Genomic DNA, 10,761 nt, shown 5'->3' on the forward strand with positions numbered 1-10,761 from the left:
GGTCATTATAAGTAAACAAACCGGCTTGTCCTTTGTGCTAAAAAGGATTGGGCCACTCGCTGCAATTGTTACTCTCGCACTTTACTTACTCGTACTTTATTCATCTGTTACATCAAAACCCCCTGAATACTTATCTGTGAGCATTTACAGTGAATCCTTCATCGAAACTGCTTGTCAACACCTTCTGCTCCTCGTTGGGATCGACATTCTTACTTATCGAAGATACTACGATACACCCCCTATACTTGTGGGTCATCAAGACTATTTTCTGGCGCCGTTGCCGGGGAGTGAAGCGCTATTGGTAAGTGGAATTGGTAAGGGAAACTTCTCTTGTTTGTGCTGATTTTATTTCACTCGCTGCCATAATTCATTATGGAGAGATCATCTCTTGAGTTTTTATTTGGAAAATCTGCTACTACTGCAAAGGTAGTGGATGAGGCGCCAGGTGAGGAAGAGATACCATACAAAATACCTATGAAAATTATTGAACGTGTAGTGGATAACCGTTATACAGGGGATGGAACTGTCCACCCTGGAGATCATTTACTGTTTTTACATGAATTATGCGGTTTATTCAAGTGTGCAGGTATTGCTATGGATGAAGTGAGGAAGAAACTATTCTCTATATCGTTGTCTGGTAAAGCGGCGCATTGGTATAAATTACTGGATAATGGGGATTCTCTTGAATGGAATGATATTGTGCCCCGGTTTTATTCTAAGTTCTATCCTCCAAGTGAAATTCACAAGGATCGGAACCGCATATATAATTTTTGGCCTCATGATGGAGAGAGTATTGCCCAAGCTTGGGGGAGATTGAAGTCTTTAATGCTCAAATGCCCCATTCATGAGCTTCCTGGTAATATTATTGTTGATAATTTCTATGCAAGACTTTCTTTTGAAGACAAGACCTTGCTGGATACTTCTTGTTCTGGATCATTCACGCGCAACAAAGAAGAGTTTAAAAGGGACCTTCTCAATCGGATCCAGGAAAATACTGAAGGATGGGAGAACGACAAAGATAGAGAATCAGGTATAAATTATGATTATAAATGCATTGAAGCTTTTATGGATACTGATAAATTTCGTAATATGAGTGCTACTTATGGTCTTGATTCTCAAGTTGCTGCAAATCTTTATAAAGCTTTTGCCTCTCATTATGAATTGCCTAAGAAGAATTTTGATAAGTATCATGAACCGTATAAAGACAAAATTGATTCATCTATTAATAAATGCGTTGTAGTTGAAACTGTTGATCATGTTATTCCTGAAGCTTATATTGAAAAAACTCCTTTCCCTGCTAAAATGAAGGAGTACTCTGTTATAAATAGTGCGGTTCATAAAAGTGAAAAGAAACCTATAGAATCAAGAACAAATAAAAGTTGAACTTTCTTGTTGCAATAGTTAAAGATCTTGTGACTGAAAATGTGGAGGATGGTCATATTATTTTCTGTGAAGATGCTTCCAATATTGTTTCACATCCTAATAAATCCAAACAAGCTAGTGTTCCTATGCTATCTGTTAGAATTGGTGATCATTGTTATTATGGTTTATGTGATATGGGTGCAAGTATTAGTGCTATTCCTTATGAGCTTTACACGGAGATTATGCACGAAATTGGTTCTTGTGAACTTGAAGATATTGATGTGGTTATTCAGCTGGCTAATAGAGAAACTATTTCTCCAATTGGTATTGTTCGAGATGTGGAAGTTCTATGTGGTAAGATTAAATATCCTGCTGACTTTTTGGTACTTGGTTCTGCTGCTAGTGAATATTGTCCTATCATTTTTGGTAGACCTTTTCTAAATACTTGTGGAGCTATTATAGATTGCAAGAAAGAGAAAATTTTGACTAAATTTGCTGGTGAATCTTATGAGTTTAACTTCTCTAAATTTACCAAAACTCCTTATAAAGCTGATTTGCCTAATAATGATTTTAAAGTTGAACAGTGTGCATCTATTGTTCTTGCTCCTAATAATCCCTTGCAGCAACATTTGGAGAATAGCGAGAGTGAAGTTTTTAGGAAAGAACGAGATGAGCTTGATGAAATTTTTCTTTGCCAACCTATTCTTAAGCATGATTTACCGGTGGAAGATCTGGGTACAACACCGCCACCAAAGGAAGATCCTGTCTTTGATTTAAAACCATTGCCTGATAATCTTAAATATGCTCATATTGATGATAAGAAAATATATCCTGTTATTATTAGTTCTAAGCTTTCAGAGTTTGAAGAAGAAAGGTTATTGGAAATACTGAAGAAGCACCGAGGAGCTATTGGCTACACTCTTGATGACTTGAAGGGGATTTCTCCCTCTATTTGCCAACACGCCATTAATATGGAAGATGATGCGAAGCCTGTTGTTGAACCTCAGCGTCGTCTAATTCCTAAGATGAAGGATGTGGTAAGAAATGAGGTATTAAGACTTCTTGAAGCTGGTATTATATATCCTATTGCTGATAGTAGATGGGTTAGTCCTGTGCATTGTGTTCCTAAGAAAGGAGGAATGACTGTTGTGCCTAATGATAATGATGAGCTCATACCTCAAAGAGTAGTTGTAGGGTATAGAATGTGCATTGATTATCAAAAAGTTAATAAAGTTACTAAAAAAGATCATTACCCTTTGCCTTTTATTGATCAAATGTTAGAAAGGTTATCTAAAAATACTCATTTTTGTTTTCTTGATGCTTATTCTGGATTTTCACAAATTGCTGTTAAAACTAAGGATCAAGAGAAAACCACTTTCACTTGTCCTTATGGAACTTATGCTTATAGACGTATGCATTTTGGTTTATGTAATGCTCCTGCTACTTTTCAAAGATGCATGTCTGCTATTTTTCATGGCTTTTGTGAGAGTATTGTAGAGGTATTCATGGACGATTTTTCTGTCTATGGGAATTCTTTTGATAATTGCTTGCGGAACCTTGATAAAGTTTTGCAGAGATGTGAAGAAACTAACCTTGTTCTTAATTGGGAGAAATGCCACTTTATGGTTAATGAAGGAATTGTATTGGGGCATAAAATTTCCGAGAGAGGTATTGAAGTTGATAGAGCTAAAGTTGAAGCAATTGAGAAGATGCCCTATCCTAGGGATGTTAAAGGTATTCGTAGTGTTCTTGGTCATGCTGGGTTTTATAGGAGGTTTATTAAAGATTTCTCCAAGATTTCAAAGCCTCTTACTAATCTTCTTCAAAAAGATGTACCTTTTGTTTTTGATGACGATTGTAAGGAAGCTTTTGAAACTCTAAAGAAAGCCTTAACAACTGCTCCTATAGTTGAACCTCCTGATTGGAACTTACCATTTGAAATTATGTGTGATGCTAGTGATTTTGCTGTAGGCGCTGTTCTTGGACAGCGAGTAAACAAAAAATTGAATGTTATTCATTATGCTGGTAAAACTCTTGATGCCGCTCAAAGAAATTATGCTACTACTGAAAAGGAATTGTTAGCTGTAGTCTTTGCTTGTGATAAGTTTAGATCTTATATTGTTGATTCAAAAGTTACTATACATACTGATCATGCTGCAATCAGATACCTTATGCAAAAGAAAGATGCTAAGCCAAGGCTTATTAGATGGGTATACATTTGCAAGAATTTGATTTACATATTGTAGATAGGAAAGGTGCTTGATAATCCTGTTCTTGATAATTTGTCTAGATTGGAAAATATTGCTTATGATCCTGTTCCCATTAATGATAGTTTTCCAAATGAACAATTGGCTGTAATAAAGGTGAGCTCGCGAGACAGTCCTTGGTATGCTGATTATGCTAACTTTATTGTTTCCAAGTACTTGCCTCCAACCTTTTCAGCTCAGCAAAGGAGGAAATTCTTTTATGACTTGAGGCATTATTTTTGGGATGACCCACACTTATATAAAGAAGGAGTGGATGGTATTCTGCGAAGATGTGTTCCCGAATATGAACAACAAGAGATATTGAGTAAATGTCATGGTAGTGCTTATGGAGGACATCACGCCGGAGATAGAACCGCGCAAAAGGTTCTACAATCAGGTTTTTATTGGCCAACTCTCTTCAAGGATGCAAGGAAGTTTATCTTATCTTGTGATGAATGCCAAAGGGTTGGTAATATCTCCAGACGCAATGAAATGCCTATGAATTATACTCTTGTTATTGAACCGTTTGATTGTTGGGGATTTGACTTCATGGGACCTTTTCCCTCTTCAGAAGGTAACACTCATATACTTGTTGCTGTTGATTATGTTACTAAATGGGTGGAAGCCATACCTACAAAAAGTGATGATGGTGAGACCTCTTTAAGAATGCTTTTAGATATTATTTTTCCTAGATTTGGAGTTCCTAGATATATTATGACTGATGGAGGTTCTCATTTTATTCATGGTGGTTTTAGAAAAACTCTTGCTAAATATGGTATTAATCATAGAATTGCTTCCGCTTATCATCCTCAAACTAGTGGGCAAGTAGAATTATCAAATAGAGAAATTAAATCTATCTTGCAAAAGACTGTTAATAAAACTAGAAAGAATTGGGCTAGTAAATTGAAGGATGCACTATGGGCTTATAGAACTGCTTATAAAAACCCCATGGGAATGTCACCTTATAAAATGGTTTATGGGAAAGCTTGTCATTTACCTTTAGAACTAGAGCACAAAGCTTATTGGGCAGTTAGAGAATTAAATAAAGATCCTAAACTTGCCGGTAATAAGAGGTTGTTGCAATTGAGTTCTCTAGATGAATGGAGAAGTTCAGCTTATGAAAATGCTAAAATCTTTAAAGAGAAAGTTAAAAAATGGCATGATAGAAGGATTATCAAAAGAGAATTTAATATTGGGGATAAAGTCCTATTGTATCGGTCTCGTCTCAGATTCTTTGCAGGGAAATTACTCTCGAAATGGGAAGGACCATATGTTGTTGAGGAGGTGTATCGTTCAGGAGCAATTAAAATTAGCTCTCTCCAAGGCGATACCACACAAGTGGTGAATGGACAAAGACTCAAGCATTATATCTCAGGTGATTCTTACAATGTAGATGTTGATGTTATTCGAGTGGAAACACCGGAGGCCTTCATCAAAGGACAAATTGACAGTCCGCCAGAACTCGACTTTGAATAGGTAACAGTACTGGTAATAAAAAGTTCGCAATTTACTTTCCGAACAATATTTTTGCTGTTTTTTGGAAAATATGAAAAATTACGAGATCGAAACGGAGTGGAGGAGACGCACGAGGGCGTGCCCTCATAGGCCGGCGTGGGCCCCAGCCAGGCCGCGCCACCCTATGAGCTGGCCGCCTCGTCGCCCCTTTCTGACTCTGGTTCGACCTGGTACTTTCCTTTTGTCGTGAAAATTTTTGCTATATAATCCCCCGGACCCCTGGAGGTCCGTATATCGTTTTCTCGACGTGTTTTGTTTCGAGCTGTTTCTGCCAGGATCTGTTTTCAGTTTAGAAGCACCATGGTCTCCAAGAACAAGGGCAAGGAGCTTTCGGATGAAGATATTCAAGATCCCGAGTGGAAAGAGGAGGACAAGAACGTCAAGGAAGAGGATGAAGAAGAGGTGGAGGAAGACTCACGCGCACACCCGCGTGCTGCCATTGCAAGCATCAAGGTGGTGGACAACCCTTTTAGTGCAAACAAGAGCGCAAGAATTCGCACCGGGGGAGGAGTTCCACGTCATTACCTAGCTCAGAAGACATCTTCTTCAGGCACTCACCATCCCTTCCGCAATCTAATTTTCAATAGTCAAATTGAAAGGGTTCCCAGGGCAGCATTGCCTAGCAATTGGGATATAGATCGTTCTAACACTGCAGGAAGGATGAAGCCTGAGGGTGAAGAGTGGGGAAGTAACTCCAAGAGTTGGGACTCGCCGTCGGACATACTTCTTAACCGCGTCGAGCACAATTCGGAGATGATTCGCAACCTCACGTACAAGATTGATGAGCTTCAGGAGCTTGTTGAGAAGCTTGTCAGGAATTCATCACCACCATCGCTGAAGGAGTAATTCATCATCGGTATTGGCATCCCCTTGGTTTGTTCCAAGCTTGGGGGAGTGTCGCGGTATCACATCATCACTATCTTTTACTTTTTATTGTCAAGTAGTGTCATATCATGAGTAGGGAAGTTATCATATAAGATGGGTTGCAGTTTGGAAGTATCTCTCCTTTAGCTAGTTGTCTATGTATCCCTTGGTGTGAGTTATCGTTATGGAATATTAATGAGAAGTCTTATCATTTACATATTGCACATCTTATTTTAGTTTGCAATCTCTATTATATGATTGATCTTGATTTTAGTATTGGTATCACTTTGGGAGCATTGAATAAATCTATTTGGTTTTGGCAAACTTAGCATTGGTCAATAGCAACAACACTTTGAGGTTTAAGTAGAAAAGAGGAATACATGTAGTTGTTTCATTGTCTTTCTTTCTTGATTAGCTCATAGCTTATTATTCTGAAGTTAAAACTGTTTGTGCTTACAAGGAAGATGCATGATTATTTCTATCACATGTATATTTGTTTGTTTCCTTCGACTCTTATGCTTGCTAATTAACCTTGCTAGCCAAAGACCTGTACTGAGAGGGAATACTTCTCGTGCATCCAAACCTTAACCCAAACTTATGCCATTTGTGTCCACCATATCTACCTACTACATGGTATTTCCTGCCATTCCAAGTAAATACTTCGTGTGCTACCTTTAAACAATTCAAAATTTACTATCTCTTATTTGTGCCAATGTTTTATAGCTCATGAGGAAGTATGTGGTGTTTTATCTTTCAATCTTGTTGGGCAACTTTCACCAATGGACTAGTGGCTTCATCCGGTTATCCAATAATTTTGCAAAAAGAGCTGGCAATGGGATTCCCAGTCCCAAATTAATTAATCTAAATAGACACTCCTCCATGGTATGTGATTGATGGACGGCACCCGAAGGATTCGGTTAGCCATGGCTTGTGTAAGCAAAGGTTGGGGGGAGTGTCATCATAATAAAACTAAAATAAAAAGGCACTCCTTCATGGTATGAGATTGTTGGCAGGCACCCGAGGATTCGGTTAGCCATGGTTTGTGAAAGAAAGGTTGGAAGGAGTGCCATACAAAATAAAAATAAAATGGGAGCCGCTCTTTGAAGGTTTGTCTGGCAAGGGGGTTAGAGTACCCGCTACAAGTCGTTGACAACAACAAACACCTCTCAAAATATTACTTTTATTCTCTTTATATGATTTCAAAACTGAAAAAGCTCTAGCACATGATTTAATCCCTGCTTCCCTCTGCGAAGGGCCTGTATTTTACTTTATGTTGAGTCAGTAAACCTATTTCCCTCCATCTTAAGCAAGCATTTGATTAGTTGTGATCAAACCATTATATTGTGATTTGCTTCATCATGTCTTTTATTCTTCCTTGTTTAGTACAAGTTTTATCTAAATGAATATAGCTTTGCAAGTTATCAATGATCATGAGGAGACTATTATGATTGAGTATGCAAGTTGTGCCATATAAACTTTAACATGAGAGCGCTGCTCGATAGATAAGAATAACCTGTTAATTGTTCTCTGACCAAGAACGAAGTTTGCCATCACCAACTATGATTTCTTATGCACCTTTATTTGTGATTACCTTATACTTGTTTCAAGTTGAGTTATATGAGGAAGTTGTTTACTAGAATGTATTGTGTGAATGAATATGATGCTTCTTGTCCGTATTTTATTTATCGACTCTTCACTCCATAAACATGTGGTCCTGTTTACCGAGTTCAGTCTCGCTTGGGGACAAGCGAAGTCTAAGCTTGGGGGGAGTTGATACGTCCAATTTGCATCACTATTTTATATCATAATTTGCTGTTATTGTGTGATATATTTCATATTTGAACATAATACTTATGTTATTTCATCTATTTTGCATGTTTCATGATTATTGGAGGATCGAGCACCGGAGCCAGGATTCTGCTGGAAAAAGCGCCGTCAGAATGCAATATTTCGGAAGATCAACAGTTGATGGAAAATATACCAAAAATCCTATTTTTCCAGATGACGAAGTGAGCCAGGAGGGGGAGCTAAGGGGACCCGAGGTGGGCCCACCCCATAGGCCGGCGCGGCCCAGGGCCTGGCCGCGCCGCCCTATGAGGAGGGGGTCCACAGCCCCCTCTCGCCTCCTTTTCTTCGCGTATGCCTTCGTCCCGAAAACTTAAGCTCCAGAGGGTACCTCGCGAAGAGTTGCTGACCGCCTCGCGGGCGGAGAACACCAGAGAGAAAAGAGCTCTCCGGCGGGCTGAGATCCGCCGGGGAAATTCCCTCCGGGAGGGGGAAATCGACGCCATCGTCACCGCCATCAAGTTGGACATCATCTCCATCACCATCATCATCATCATCTTCATCATCATCACCGCCGTCTCCACCGCTGTAGCAATTTGGGTTTGATCTTGATTGTTTGTAGGGGAAACTCTCCCGGTATTGATTTCTACTTGTTATTGATGCTATTGAGTGAAACCGTTGGACCAAGGTTTATGTTCAGATTGTTATTTATCATCATATCACCTCTGATCATGTTCCATATGATGTCTCGTGAGTAGTTCGTTTAGTTCTTGAGGACATGGGTGAAGTCTAAATGTTAGTAGTGAAGTATGGTTGAGTAATATTCAATGTTATGATATTTAAGTTGTGGTGTTATTCTTTTAGTGGTGTCGTGTGAACGTCGACTACACGACACTTCACCTTTATGGGCCTAGGGGAATGCATCTTGTACTCGTTTGCCAATTGCGGGGTTGCCGGAGTGACAGAAACCTAAGCCCCCGTTGGTATATCGATGCAGGAGGGATAGAAGGATCTCAGAGTTTAAGGCTGTGGTTAGATTTATCTTAATTACTTTCTTGTAGTTGCGGATGCTTGCAAGGGGTATAATCACAAGTATGTATTAGTCCTAGGAAGGGCAGTACATTAGCACAGGTTCACCCACACAACACTTATCAAAACAATGAAGATTAATTAGCCGTATGTAGCGAAAGCACTAGACTAAAATCCCGTGTGTCCTCGAGAACGTTTGGTCATTATAAGTAAACAAACCGGCTTGTCCTTTGTGCTAAAAAGGATTGGGCCACTCGCTGCAATTGTTACTCTCGCACTTTACTTACTCGTACTTTATTCATCTGTTACATCAAAACCCCCTGAATACTTGTCTGTGAGCATTTAGAGTGAATCCTTCATCGAAACTGCTTGTCAACACCTTCTGCTCCTCGTTGGGATCGACATTCTTACTTATCGAAGATACTACGATACACCCCCTATACTTGTGGGTCATCAAATACCATAAATGGCAGTTTTTATTGATATTTCATCATTGCCTTATTATCTTAAAGATCTTGTGTAGACAAGCATAAAAGGGCGCGGTAGCACGGTAAAATACAAAAATCCTATTACTACTCAATGATAACTTAATGAAATAATGGTGTAAAAACATGCTAAGAATATACTCATCACCTTTGTACTAACAAAATGACACAATGTCACAGGAGACATCCATGATACAAACAAACTACAAAAAGAAAACGAAAAAAAAGAATGAAAAAGGGTCTAGCCGCATTGATCAAGGCAACATCCGAATACAAAAAAGTTCTCCAAAAGCGACTCCTCCAAGAAGAGAACAGTGTACAAGTGTCATTGTCACCTGATCCAAGATCTTAGGTTTTCATCGTGGCCTCTGCAATTCCTTCAGCAAAGCCGTTGCCAGTCACATGAACGCTAACAAGAACGCTTCCTCATAGTGTAGTGAATGCAGATATTACCAAACAAATGATTCCGCTTACAAGAAACATGATCCAACTAAGTTGGACTTCCACACAAAAATGGAGCAAGCATGATAGCAACATTAACATGGGAGAAAAACATTGCGGCCTCATCGCCTCGAAATACAGCTTTTGCAAAATGGGAGAAAAACATTGTACTCAACTTCTCGCACACTGCCTTTAGCTGATCTCAAAGCAGGTTTTGGTCCATAGAAGGACAAGGTATATCAAGGGTTTTACTTCAAACAAAATTACTTCAGAAAAGGTATATCTATGGTCATGCACCTAGAAGTTTGCTTTTGTGATGGGTAATTAAAACCGGGTATGCTTACATGAATCTCTTTCTTGCGAGCCCGAACTAAAAGCAAGAAAATCCTGAGTCCTCTAGTATTCACCAATCATGAACCGTAGGTGAACATGAAATACTAGACTGGTTGCCTATCGACCACCCCACTGTATGCCTTGAAGCGGTCAGCAGGAGCATGTTCCTGTGATGTTTAGGATGAGGAGAAGTCGGAGCCACAATAACAGCATCATCACGGTACTGTATACCAGAGAGCGCATGTAGCAATTCTAGACATTCATCAATAATTTCTGGTGCCTTCTATGCCTATATCTATCAAAATCAAATCAGTAGTGGAATTACTGGAATAAATCAGACTGTGTGATGGAGGTAAAATGAAAGGTATTTGTGTTTTCCTAGAGGATGTAACATGAGAAATGAGCTATTCATCTTATTGAAAGACTTGCCCCTTATAAAATATATAGTGTGTGGTAGGCAGTGTCATGAAGTTATAGTTAAGAATGCATTAATTATAAGATTTCTCCTCTGGTAGGTCATCTCCTATGAGAACGTTATCAACTTTTTAGACAAACAAAAATTTCCTCTAGTCTCTTCATTTTGAGACATGAATTTTCTATTGATCTTCCAATCTCTCAACATTAAAGATCGTGCGCCTAGCTAACACTAAATATATCATTATAAAGTCGTGAGAAACACTAAATATATCAATATAAAATCA

This window comes from Lolium perenne, chromosome 7 (assembly GCF_019359855.2).
Source record: "Lolium perenne isolate Kyuss_39 chromosome 7, Kyuss_2.0, whole genome shotgun sequence".
NCBI classification, from domain to species: domain Eukaryota; kingdom Viridiplantae; phylum Streptophyta; class Magnoliopsida; order Poales; family Poaceae; genus Lolium; species Lolium perenne.